The sequence below is a fragment of the Alexandromys fortis genome, unplaced genomic scaffold (assembly GCF_014885135.2).
Source record: "Alexandromys fortis isolate MF-2015 unplaced genomic scaffold, M_Fortis_MF-2015_v1.1 scaffold_1, whole genome shotgun sequence".
Taxonomy (NCBI): domain Eukaryota; kingdom Metazoa; phylum Chordata; class Mammalia; order Rodentia; family Cricetidae; genus Alexandromys; species Alexandromys fortis.
The window spans coordinates 21,834,516-21,848,804 of NW_026067927.1; positions in this window are offsets into that span (position 1 = coordinate 21,834,516).

A 14,289-nucleotide genomic window follows, 5' to 3' on the forward strand; every position below is an offset into this window, starting at 1 on the left:
TGCAGAGCCCTGCACCTGTGTGCTCCACGGACAGACACGACCACTGCTGTGGCTATTATCCTGAACTTTTAGGTGGGGATTCATAGAAACACGTGACTCAGCTTGTTTTGCTTCAGAGAACCGGAAGTTGAAGCCTGCTCCACAGAGGAAGTTTTGTGGTTTAGAAAGGGAGAGAAAATTATATACCCAAATGACCTCTCCCCCGCAACTGTTGTGCAGCACATAAAACTAATTAGCCAGGCCCTGACTGGGTTGAAGTTGGAATTTAAAGGGGCAAGTTGCTCAGCGGGGATATGTCAGTCCACACTGTAGACTTTACGGGGTCCTCTGCTTTATTCGCTCTCAGTTACTTTTGTATTAAACGTGTTAAGTTTTCACATGGGATGGCTTGGCAGCCAGCTCTCTTTGTGGTCTCTCGCCAGCAGCCAGGAAGTTGGGTGTTGGCTTGGGATGATGAGAGGCATCATGGCTTGGGATTCTTCTGTTTGCACTCACTGTGCATTTTCCTGAACGGGGAGGCAGAACTCACATTGTTGCTACTGGGAACCATGGTGGGACACCTGCTAAAGTGGAGACCACAAAGGTCCCATGAAAGGAGTATACATGCTGAGTCTCTCAGGGACGTGCAAGGGAGTGTTGTGTGGCGAGGAACCCGGGGCTCAGATCAGCTTGTGGTGAGCATCCACCCACACCAGGGAGTCAAGATGACTAGGCTGTGTGAGGGCGGCAGTACAGGTTTCAAAAACAAAGCCTGCCTCCTCAGTGTCAGGCCTGCTGGGAAACCAAGGCCAGTGACTATGTCTGGTTGAGCTCAGATCTGCCCCCAAACCACCATTTTTTTTTGTATGGTGGGAGTTGAGGGCTAACCTCAACTCTGCAAAATCCCAGGAGATTAACCCCAGTTAACTCTTGTGTAGACTTGGTGGTGTTCTTGAGACAGGGTCTCACTATGGAGCCCAGGTTGAGATGTATTCCATAGACCAGGCTGGCCTCTCCCTCATAGATGTCGCCTGCCTCTGCCTCCTAAGTGCTGGGATTAAAGGGAAGCGCCACCACATCTGGTTTGTGCAGACCTGCTGAGGTTGGAAGATGAAGGAAAACCTAATCCACCCCACTTCCTTTACTTCTGCACAATCACCTCCGATGCCTGGCTTATGCAGGCGCTATAGTCTGGTGAATGCAGGTAGCAGCATGCATTGCTGTCATGCAACCACTTCACAGCCTACCCATGCAAGTCTAGAGAGAGAAGAAAATTCAGTGGAGAAGGAAGAATGACGTGATGGAGCTGGGGAGATGTCTCAGCTGGTAAAGGTGATTGTTGTCAAGCCAAACAACCTGAGTTCAAATTTTGGGCTCCACATGGACCAAAGAGTGAACCGAATCCAATTTGTCTTCTGACACACACACACACACACACACACACACACACACACACATACACACACACTCACACACACTATGTAAAATTAAAAAAAAAAAATAATTGGAGTAAAGGAAGCAACTGGTTACTGAAGACAGAACCTAATTAGGACATCAAATCTGGAGCCATTCCTTGACCCTCATCTACAGATGTCCACTGAAAGAGATAAAAACTTCATTGTGTGAGTTCCATGAACCATATGCCATCTTACTTAAATCTAAAGAACATTCTAAATCACTAGGTTCCTTCAAAGTCCTTCGGTTTTTGCCCCTAGCCCCTGCAATGCTTTTCTATCACTTCTCATAGCTCCTTTACAGAGTTAATTAATAACTAGTATGTGTTTCTCTGTAGATCTGTAAGTTCTTTTAGGGCATGAATGGTGTCTTATCATCACATTCCCAAAAGGGTACAGTAGCAAAGAGAGTACTGAATGAATGGATAGATGGATAGATAAATGGATGAATGGATAAATGAATGGATGGTTGGATGGATGGATGCTTGAATGAGTGAATGAATGGGCAAATGGATGAATGAATAAGATCAATAATTTGGAAAACTAGACACCACAGAGGCTATAAGGAGGCATAGATCCTGTGTAGTTTATGGATTTCAGGGAAACTTCCACATCTCGAGATCAGTTTCTGCTCTAGCCTTGAAGACTCTTATGAGGACCAAAACATGTTCGCTCTCCATCACTATAATTTAAAACAGATTAAACTCTCTCCTCCCCCAAAAGATGACACAAGGAAAACTTGACATCTCCTTATGATGAATTACGTGTCCCTGGGTCTTTCTTCATTTTTTTTTCAATTTTCATTTTTCATCAGCACAAAAGAATGTTCTTTTCATTTTTGATTTTACCAGAAGTCATACTTGTGTGGATGAAGAGGTCAGATAAGTTTCTCAGTAAAGGAAACAGGGTACTTCTTTTTCTGTACATTGAAGACTGCCTGGGGAAGCCAGCTGCCACAACACACCACACCCTTTCCACAAGAAACTGAAATTTTGAGACTTTAATGGCCTGAAACTAATTGTTTTGTCGGTATCCTTGGGGTCAAAGGCAACAGTTTTCTGGCCACGGAGACTGGAAATGTTGACACAAAAGAAAACAGGTTTAAATTTTCTTTACAAAGCAACATCATCTCCCAAGTTTTATTTTCCATTCCGTTGGAAGCAAACTATCACTGAGGATAGCGATTCAAGAAGAGCATGGTCAAGATGAAGTGAAGTCAGATGCCTTCATCATTTCTTTCCTCTACTTTTCTTTAAAAGATAGCTTCGAGGCTATGAGATAGCTCAGTGGGTAAGAGTGCCGGCTGCACAGGTAGGAGGACATGAGTTCAAATGCCTAACACTCACAAGGCAAACTAGGTGTGCGAACCACTTAGGGTTGGATACAGGATTCACTGGGGCTTACTGGCTGCCAATGAGAGACCCCCATCTTAAGAAGATAAGGGGAAGACTGAGCCAGGAAATACCTGATGTTCTGGGCTTTGCACAAGTATATGAGGGAGCGCATAGCCACACACACACACACACACACACACACACACACACACACACATGCTTATCACACACATACATACACGGACCGCACAAAAAAGACATCCTTATTGGCACGTAAGTCAGAAACCACTGGACACACCCACTTGAAGCATATAATTGTGTGGTCCATTAACACATTCACAAAGCTGAGAGCCATGACCTCTGCGCCAATCTGGAACATTCTCATCATTCCCATTAAAACCTCCCTATCTATTGGGGGTCACTTCTGTGGCGACCACCAACCAACTTCTTTTTCTCTGCAGATGCACTGGTTGGGGACATTTCTAAGAATGGAATCACATACCCCATAGCCCTCTGTGACGGGTTTCTTTCTGTACTATGACATCTTAGGGATTTACTCCTGTTGTGACTCTTCATTCTTTCTAATGGTTAACAATATTCTCCTCTCTATGTGCAGTCCCTGTGGCAGTCTCAAGGAGAAATGTCCCCCAAACTCTTGAGCATTTAGAATCTTGGTCCCCCCTGATGGTGACACAGTTAGGGGCTGTTTTGGAAGTATGGTCTTGCGGGAGGAAGCATTTCAGGGGGGGGCGAGCTTTAAGAGTTTAAACCCTCAAGCCACTCCCATTTAACTCTCTCTGCTTTGTGTTTGCAGTTGAAGATGTGAGCTCCCGGCAACCTGTTCCAGCCAGCTGCCACACCTATTGCTGTCTGTCCTGCTGTCCTAGTCACCACAGACTCTGGAACCATAAGCCAAAATAAATGATTTCTTCACTCAGTTGCTTCCGCCTTGGAGTTCTAGCACAGCAAGAGGAAATTAACTAATCCACACCTCAGCTTGTTTATTCTTTCATTTTGGGGGTACTGGAGATTGATCTCGGAGCCTCACATAAGCTATGCACATGCTGTCCCACAGAGCCATACCACTAACCTATCTGTTTGCTTCTTGGTGGACTTATAGGTTACACCTACATTTTGTCTACCGGCAACCATGTTGTTGAGCACGCTCATATGCTAACTTTTGGGTGACTGTATTTTCCTTTCTCTTGGATATATAGCCATAGGAGAATCACTAGGTTACATCGTAAGACACAGTTCAGTTGCCAAAGGAATGATACAGGGTTCCTATATTCTCCTGGAACCATGTAATGGCCCCCTAATTGTTCTCCTCTCTGCCCTTGTTCTCTTCTGGCTGGGTCTTCTAACCTTGATGGGAAGAAGGGCAGTCTGTCATCCATCAACAAATACGTTGAAAGCCAGTGTGGTGGACGAGAAGGATGAAGATCTACTTAGGAAGATGGAGTTGAAACATTAATTTGTCTACACTTTTCACCATGTGCAGCTATTAGCTCACTGGAGTAAAAGTTGAGCTCTTTGTGAAGACCTAGCAGCTCCCTTCTTGTGGGTGATCTTCCAGTCCCTGGAACACTGCCTGCTTCCTGGTCCAAGCCCACCCCTTTTGTTTTTTACTTATGAGGGTTAGAGTATGTCATTTCCCAGAAGCTGGGAGAATGGATGAATAAATACACTAAATTCATTGATCACTGCATCAACTTGGGTCTCAAGGTCACACCATTAGTTGGTGGCAGAGTCGGCACCAGATTCCCACGGCAGACACTTTTGTGTTTCCCTCTCTCCTGTCAGTTGGGTTGACAGTTCCTTGTGATGTCGGCCTGACAGGAATAGCTTACAGTGTGTCTGAAGGTGTTCCCAGAGGGGTCTAAGCGAGGAGAGAAGCCCCCATTGGGAATGTGGGCAGTACCATCTCATAGGATGATGTTATAACTCTCTGCTTCCTGATTATGGATGCAATGTGGCCAGAGGCCTCATGCTTCCACCCCATCCCCTCTGCACCGTAATGGACTGTGTACCCTTAAATGCCATCAGTTTGAACAAACTCTTCCCTGCTTAAGTTGATTTTGTAGGGTTTTGCCCCCATTGATGCAACTAGTGCGCTAATTAATATCCGTCTGCAGACTTCCATCTCTGAGCTCCCAGATGCAACAGTGCTGGCGTTTAGTTTCAAGAACCATTTTGCACACTGAAGGGCACAGAGCAACATCCTTGCCTCCCCCCACTTCCACTGGATGTCAGTAGTAACCTCCCTCACCCCCAGGTTATAGCCAAGTGTGTCTAGAGTTGGCCAGATGTCCCCAGGGAAACAGAATTGTTCAGTTGAGAACTGCAACCCTATATAGCTATTGCCTTGTTCAATGAACATTAGTGCTCAGAATAGCCACGGCCATTTTCTAGCCCCTGTTCACCAGGAAGGACATTCCTTCAGTTTAAGAAATGACCTTTTTCTTTTCTTTTTGGAGGAATCTGAACCAAAAGTTTGTAATCCAATGGGTTTTATGACTGACAAAGTTAACAAGAGTAATTGAATGACATTCTTCACTCTTCTAGAACTTTCTTTCATAAACACCAATCTAATGCAATCTCCATTATCTCAGTTCAGTTATGGAATTTCAGTCCATATAGGAGATTTGTCCTAGCAGTAACTTCCCAGTTCCTTAGCACATCCTTCCTTGGGGTTAGACCCCCCCCCTAGGTATCCATGGTAACAGAAAAGAAGAAATGATTTTCACAAAGACTTGACAAATGACATTTAGCTTTAAGAATTTTGTGCAAATTTCAACATTTTGTATCTTCCTCAGTGGTCAGCTTTAGAACCAGTTCTGAGATGTAGAAATAAGCCCAGTTGTTCCTAGGTAGTTCCTGATCTGGGATGCTACTGTGCTCCTGCAGAGCTGTTCCTCCTTGGAAGATGAGATTGGAGCTCCCATCAGGAACTCCTGTGTGAAAATACAGCTAGCAAAAAGCATCCAAGATACAAGACCCTCCCCAACCACAGAATCAATAAATTTCCAGCATGTATATTAAAATTTTAATTAAAACCCAAAGCTCCAGTATATTCAAAAAATTATCGAAACCCTTTAGGAGCTGGGCGACTGTGATTGAGTCAGCCATTCCTCCATCCATCAGACCCCAGGGGCCGCCTTCCTGGGTTATGCAGCAGGTGGTAGGGCTGCTGTTCTAGCAGACCAATGGTGCGCAGGTAAGTGCTAAAAGATCATAAACCCAGCAGCACTTGAAAAGCTGAGCCACTGGACATCATCTTTTGGCAGCCAGAAACCAGTCCTCTCCACTGGGGACCGGAAGCTGAGGGCTTTGCCAGAGGAGGCCAACATGGGGCAGACATAAAGATCCCTAGAGCAAGCCGAAGCTTTCAGGTGAAAGCGCTTGGAGACAGAGATTTTTGGACAACTTTGGTTCTGGTTTCCAGTAAGACTTCCTGGGGTCCTGCCGTTGGCTGTCTTCCAGAGTGGAGCAGCCAGGCTCACCCTAGGCGCCCTCACACTGTGGGACAAAACCTTATTTAATAGCTGTATTAATTAAAACTTCACACTGTGGGGCTGGAGGGGATTCATAGCAGAATGTCTTCATGCTGTTAGGGATGCTCCTGGGTGATTTCCTGTGTCTGCCAAACCAGAACTTTCTGCTGTTCCAGTTTCCTTCCTTCCTTCCTTCCTTCCTTCCTTCCTTCCTTCCTTCCTTCCTTCCTTCCTTCCTTCTTTCCTTTTCCTCCCTCCCTCTCTCCTCCCCCCCTCCCCCCCCCCCTTCCTCCCTCCCCCCCCCCCCCCCCCCCCCCCCCCCCCCCCCCCCCCCCCTCCCCCCCCCCCTCCCTCCCTCCCTCCCTCCCTCCCTCCCTCCCTCCCTTTCTCCTTTCCTTATTTCCTCCTTCCTTCTCCCCTTGCTCCCCCTCCCTCCTTTTTCTTCTTGCATTTAGAAGTACTCCCTTTGTTCTACAGTTCAAATCATCTATGCAGGGTGTATGCATTTATGCTATGAACTGACCTTAACTGAACAGCCTCTATTTGACAAGCATAGTTCAGAGCGCTCTACAAGGGTTTCGGAATAAGTTAGGATGGTTGGAATTTCTGTCTTCTCTTTCTCCTGTGGTCATAATTTCTTTCTCCTTCTGTTTCCCTTCCTTTCCCTCCCCATTATTATTAACGGACCATGTTTTAACAGGGTGCATATAATATATGACATTCTGCATTTCATTTTATTTAATTGTGCATGCGTGCGTATGCACCACCTTGTGAGTGTGGAGTTCAGAGGACAACTTGCAGAAGTTGATTCTCTCCTCTGCCATGATGATCTGGAGGATGGAATTAAGGTCCTCAAGCTTTCAGCAGGCATCTTTATTAGCCGAGCCATCTCACTGGTCCCTATAAACAGCATTTAATTCCTTTTAAATTTAATCCTATTGGTTTCGACAATTCCACGTATGTATACATTATGACTTAGCATTCTGGAATCTCTCTTTACATTGTGAGCCCGGTCCCTGATGCTGATGAGAATTTAACATAGTTTGGGGCTGTCTGTGCTCTGGCCCCAGCTCTGCTGTCTCTTTGTCCCCTTTGGTGCCTCCCCATGCTCTTCCCCACACCAGGATGTTGCATGTGTTTGCTGCTCTGTCCCAGCATATTGTCTCAAATCCTACTTGCCCAGCCAACCCCAGGAGTGCTTGCTTATAGCTAATAGGCTAAGCATACATTTTTTTTTATTTTAAGGATGTTTTAATAGAAATAAAAGAGAAGAAAAGGAAAAAAGGAAGGAAGGAAATAACAGGACAGCTGCAGATAGTATACCTTCAGTCTCTGCAGAAGAGACCCACTATTTGTGTTGTCTCTGCTGCAAGAATGGTAGCTACTGAAGGAGGGACACTTCTTCCTCTTCAGCTCTTTTCTTCCCAAGTGCCTGGCCCAATATTTAGTAGCATAGCAAGTACTGCACCGCTTGCTCAGGCAGAGAGTGACTGCTGGGGGAAGTGTTCTTGTCACCCCACCTTGGAGTCTTCCGAGGCTCTGTGTTTGAGGTCTTTTCTAGATCTTTAATCCACCTCCACTAAGTCTGAGGCAGTGACGTTGCTTTGGTTCCTATCCATTCCTTCCGAATTTTTCTCCACTCCCATGTTTCTTGGTGTTATTTAAGAAAAATATAAAATGACAGGTGATACACTAGGTAGGCCAAAGAACTCTGTGTATCGCCTGGCAACCATAGTTCCACCTCCAAGTTCTAAGGGAAGGTGGAGGGAGAGAGCTAACTCCACAGAGCTGTCCTCTGACGTCTACATGTGCCAGTGCACGTGTGTGCCCTCCCCACATCATGCAGAGCATAAAGCATATCAATAAGGAACAACGTACAACATAGAAATGCAAATGAGCTTCAACAGACGTTCGTCCCCAGTGTAAAGTCTCGTTCATTCACACAGGCAGGAGATGCTCACTGGTTGTCTCAGGCAACACTAATGTCATTGTGGTCTCTGGCTACCTCATTTCCACTCTGCAGTGGCTCCCAAGCCCACCTACCCATGCTTGCAGATTCCAGAATGCACTCCGCTTCGCCCAACATCTGGATAGTCACATGTATTCTTCCTCTTGGCCCTTCTGTAAAATCTGATTGGATCTCAAAACTCTGCTCAACTCTCATGTCCTGAAGGAATTTTTCTAACCCTCTCCTCTCACCCAGGCCACCTTGGATGCTCATTCTTCTTGTCCCTCCACCTCTCTGGACTGTTCACATGAAAACGCTGACCGCCCTGTCTTATAATTGCTCATCTTTGAGCTTGAAGTCAGGGATAATGCCTAGATCTGTCTTGTACTCTTGCACCCTTGATATCCTGCAGGGTGTATCAAGGACTCATAAATTTTGTGAAAGATATGAAAGAGCAGATTTGATGGATGAATAAAGTGTGACCAAACTTGTTTCCTGTTATCAATAAGAATTAACAGTCACATAAGTTTGCTTTAAAAAAACTGATTTTTTTTCGCCTTCCCAACATCATGGCATCGTTGGCAGCTTCCTTTGTGACCTACTGCTGGTTCGAAGTTTTTTTTTAAAGTGTGTGTTTGTGTGTGTGTGTGTGTGTGTGTGTGTGTATGTATGTGTATTGCCTGTGAAGGACAGAAGAGACTGACAGATCCACTGAAACTGGAGTTACTAGGAGTTGTGAGTTGCCCGATGTGGGTGGTGGAGACTGTACCTGGGTTCTATGCTCTTAACAGTGGAGCCATCTCTCCATCCCCTCGCTCTACTTTAGAGATGGCATATTTCACAAAAAACCTCCCTTGATTTCCACTGCAGGTGATGCTGCTCGGGAGGCAGAAGCAGATGCTCAGGTCACAGCCACTGAGGTGGCTTCTGGAGGTAGTCAGACTACTTCTGACTCATCCCCCAAGCTTGATGGCGGCCATGAATAGAAACCACATTGGCTGAGATTTAAAAGCCTTCAGCAAAGACATAGGGACCACCGACACAGATCTCTCACTAACTCCATTCAGGGTAATTCTTTACTCACTTAGGTTTCTAGTTTAATTTCTGGGTCTATTATTAGAGCACTGTTTGGCCAAGCAATGAACTGAAGATTGCACAGTTAAAAGTGTTTCTTTTTGCACTCTTGCTTTGGAAATCAGTTGTTCAAGTCGATTATTTTTTTCAAGTCAGTGTCCGGGAATTTGGTAATAGACATGTGCGAGCCCTTGATTATGGGCACCTATGGTAGAGGACCACCGGGAGCAGGGTCTGCTTCAGGTATGTGCCAGAGCAAGGTGATTAAAAGTTACCAGTTGGAGTCAGATGCAAGTTAAAACCAAGTCTGTTAGGAACGTACTGTTACTCTGAATAGACGTTCCCATCTTCCCAAGACCTTGGACACCATAGCTAGAAGACATTTGTTGCAAATATTTTATGTGATAATGCGCCTGCTGTGCTGAGCTCAGGCTGGCACAGAGCAAACACTGGGTCTGTGTAAACGACTATGTTAGGTAGAACTCTAAAACCACCAGGATTTCTGATACTTGTCTCTAGATGACTGCTATGTAGGAATTCTACTTCCGTGATGATGTTATGTTCATGTCAAAGGGACTCCCTAATGTTGCAATTCAGTTTACCTTATGAGAGATGATGTTGGAGAGTCTAAGAAAACCACGAGCCATTTGAAGGTAGAGAGAGTTCACTATGTAGTAACAGAAAGGGGGCATTAGAGAGATATGTGAATGGGATTTTAGATAAAGATATGGGTGGGTTTAGGGAGTCAGATCAGTGGGCAAGGACAATTGCTATGTAATCATTAAGAACGTGAGTTTAAATTCTCAGTACCCGTATTAAAAAGCTGTGTGTGGCTGAGGAGAGCAGAGGCAAAATGTTACCTGGGGCTTACTGGCTGCCAGTCAGGCTGCGAGATCAGCCAGAGACCCTGCTTCAAGGGACTGTGATGGAGACCAGCCGGGCAGGGCATGCGATGTCCTCTGTCTTTGTCTTAGTGCAGGTATTCCCTTACACATGGAAACATGCCACACACATACCACACTCACATGCACACGGGACACCCCAACACAGTATGAGACAGAGATGTTTATCAGAAGGAAAGAGGGACTCACTTGACACATGCCAAGGAAATGGGACCCTAGTCTTCCAAATACAGTGAAATTAATTCTGCCAAAAGTCTGGATGTGCTTGAAAGTAGTAGACTCTCTCTCAGGGCCTTCCCTTTGGAGCTCAGCCCGGCAGCCACCTTAATCTTGGCCCTAGAAGTCCTTACCTGGGGAACTAGTGGGCCCACCTGGATTTCTACTCTCGAGCATGGCGACAGAACAGGTGGGCGTCATTAAAAGCTGCTGCGTCAGCACTGGAAATGGATCGCAGCTTTCGATACTGCAGCAGACACTCATTTCATCCCCACAGCACAGCAGCTCACTGGATGTTTGTTTTTCTCTCTTGCTTGTAGGTACGGAAACTGAAACTCGGAGAGGCTAAGATTCCTATGCAAGCCCACACAGCTTGCAAGGAGGTGCAGGTAGACACGCTAACCCAAGTCCTGTGTGCGTGCGTGCGTGTATATGCCAGAAGACAGCCAGACAGCCTGTGCTGCCATCTGTTGCTTCTCAGGCTCTGTCACACCGGCCTGGCGCTCACTAGACTAGGCTGACTGACCGGTAAGCTCAGGCTCTTTCCTGGCCCCCACTACCCCAATGTTGGGATTACAAGCACGTAACCCAGTCATTGTTCACTTAAGATAGGTTCTAGGTCTCGAACTCAAGACTTTCTGTTTACAAGTCAAGCAATTTATCAGCTGAGCAGTTTCTCCAACATCCAGTCTGCGTTGACTGATAAACATTGTGTGTGTGTGTGTGTGTGTGTGAGTGTGTCTGTGTGTTTAACCAGGTCACATGCTACAGTGTTACGTGCCTCAGTAACCACCCTGGGGAGTATGGCTCTTATATCCATTCTCTTTGGAACGCTCTGGTACTATGAATGAGAGTTTCCTCAGCTTGGCTGGAAGCAGTTGTAGGTCTGGAGGGCACACTGAGTCAAGAGGAACTCCAGTTCTGGTCAGCCCTGGCATGTGCCGTCCTGCATTAATGTTTGCAGGTAGCTTTTCTGGAGGCCAGCACAGCTTGATAGTTAGAGTCCAGTTTATCTTCCCTGGGGGGAAGGAAGACAGATGTTAGAATGGATTCCTAGGATGATGTCTGCTTCTAAGTTTGGGCCAAGTCATACTTAGAGATGGTTGTGTCTTGATTTGCGAATCCTAGGTTTCTTGGCTGAGTTCTGCTTGTCCTCCCCTTAGCAGTTATTGATGTAAATGCTGCAGAATACTTGTTGTCATCTGATGACAACTTTGTTAGGCCTGGTTAACCCACAACCCCTCTGTCTTTTGCCACTTGACTCTAAAGCCTGGGGATTCTCAGGGGGATCCTTGTGCTGGTTAGGATCAAAGCAGATGTTTATATATTGAGACTCATTCTGAGTCTCTCAAGCTTCCTAAGAATTCAATGCTATTCTTATATTTTTTTTAAAAAAAAGAGCAAAGACTCCCAACACCACAGTTCAAGGGATGGAAGAAGTCTATACTAATCTTTCACCCCTATCCACTTTCCAATAGCTGAGGTCAAGTTTGACCTCCTAGTTATCACTGCAGAACTACCCTTCAGAAAGTGATTGCCTCCTAAATGGCAGCCAGGTCAGGTAGCTCAGAACCAGAGTTATGACCTAGTCTGAACCCCATGGTTATCGCTCTTCTGAAGATCAGTACCCCTGATCTAATAGGACTCATACGCAACGGCAGGAAATAGACTCCATAGCGGTGATCTAAGGCAGGAATCTTTTCTTGCCATTTCTGGTGCGACAGGACCAAAAACCAAATGGAACCATGTACACATTCATACTGTGAGGGCCACAAGAAAGTCTTTACTTTCTCCAAGCCATTTATAGTCCAAGAAAACCCCAGAACCACTGATGGAAATCAGAGAAAGAAAGTTAATTGTACATAGGAAATGGCTGGAGCCCTCCTGCTCTAAGGCTGTCTTGTAGCAAACACGGGTGCTTAGTTGGAAGTGCTGGGATAGAATCCAAGGGAAAGTTCCCAGGTCGGGGAAGAAGACTTAAGGGAACCACATGGCTCTGCTTAAGGAGGACCGCGAGAGAAGATCCAGACATCGGGGATTCCTGCTTCGTGATCAAAGACATGCCCCTAAAGGCTGAAAGTGGTGTCAGCCACTGCAACAGACAATACTGCAAAGTCCCCAGGAGACTAATCAAGGCTTTGTGCTGTCTTCTGACAGATGCCAATCAGATAGCAGCCCCAAATCCTTGCATGACACACCCATTAGGCTGCCTTTCACTAGCTCCTTAGAGACAAAGGTCGGGCACCAAGTGGTTTTTCCCGAACTAATCACGGTGCTGAAGGTCTTTCCAGGGACAACCAAACTTCAGTTCAAAGAAAGATGGCACTGCAGAAGAATTACCAGGGCTCTGAAGTTTGGCTTCTTTGGAATTTTGTATGTCATATTTATTCTTTAATTTATCTCAGCACATAAGATTTAGAAAATATGAAAAAGGAGAAAAGATAAAGATATTGCCTAGCAAACACTAGTGGTTAATTGTGGTTTTCTTCAAGATATTTAGTGTAGTGAATTTACAAGCAGCTACATAAAATATAAATGCATAATTAGTATCTGTAATAATTGATGTCAGGCCTAATAGACCTTTATATTTCCTGTGCTTGCTTCTTAATATATAAACATTTCTTTAGGTTGTCAGGTATTCTGAAAGCCTGTTCTCATTGGTCGTATAAAACTTACCTGCTTTTTAGTGAGGTAATTCATTGGGTTATTTCACTTATTTGAAAACAGTTACGTTCCCCTTCAAGTTTTCATAAATACGCCTATTGTTTTGATATAGCTCCTTGTATATAGTTGCTGAAGATCTGATAATTCCCCAATGATCTATACCAAAACTGAGGATCACAGTGCAGTGGTACATTGTGTAGCATGCAGAGACACGGGCTCAACCTGTAGCACTAGAAAAAGGTCTGAGTTTCTAGGTAAAAAGTTGCAAATGCTTGAAGGCTTTGCTACAACAAAGACTTTTCTAGAAAACTAGCATCTCCCTACACTCTTGGTCATGTTGTTTTGCAGCTTTTAAAGATCACTGTCAATTTGAAAAGCAGCATCTCTTTTTTAACAGCACTTTACCAGTCTGTCCCAGCTTTCTTCTTTTGGAGCCTCATAGTTGTGTTTCAGGCTACTCATCTTCACCCCCAAAACCCAGCAACACCCTCTGAACATCTCCAAGAGGCAAACAAGGAACAACCTAGGCCGCTCAGTGTGCTTGTGTACTTGTGTTTATAAATATTAACTGTATGCATATTCACGATAGCATGTTCTGTTCCATGAAGGCATACAGAGAGGCACAAAATAATGTTGACTTTGAAAGACCTAGTAGAGGGACTCTTGGAACAACTCATTTTAAATCTTTAGTAGCACAAATAAACAGCTTGACCTTGAGCTCTAACATATGATACCCAGTCAAGACCAGCAGCCCTTAGCTGTTTGTTGAGTGGATAGAAAGAACCCAAGAGTAACTGAGGCTATGCCACATGCCAGGCTCTGTAAGGCCTCCACAGCATGAATCCTTCCTCTTCCACTCACAGGAGTCTCCCATTCTAAGCCTAGGGAAGTCATCTCTAAGGTTAAGGCTTGTTGCAACCGACAGCCAGTGCTGCAATGGGAAGGTCTGCTGAGCTCTGCCTGACCCATATTCCAGGCTCAGGTCACTACCTTGTTCCCAGTTCCACTGTGGCAGACTGCTCAGCACCCTTTCTATTAGCTCCTTCCTTGTGACCTGGGAATCTTCCCTTCCCCTCCTGTCCTTAATCAGATACTAAATAATCTATTTGACCACAGGTGCTTATCACATACAAACTCTTCTTTTGCTCTTTGAACTGTGACATTCACTTAGAAAACTGACTTCTGGGAAGGCCTGGGGATCAGGACACTAGCCAGGTCTACTTG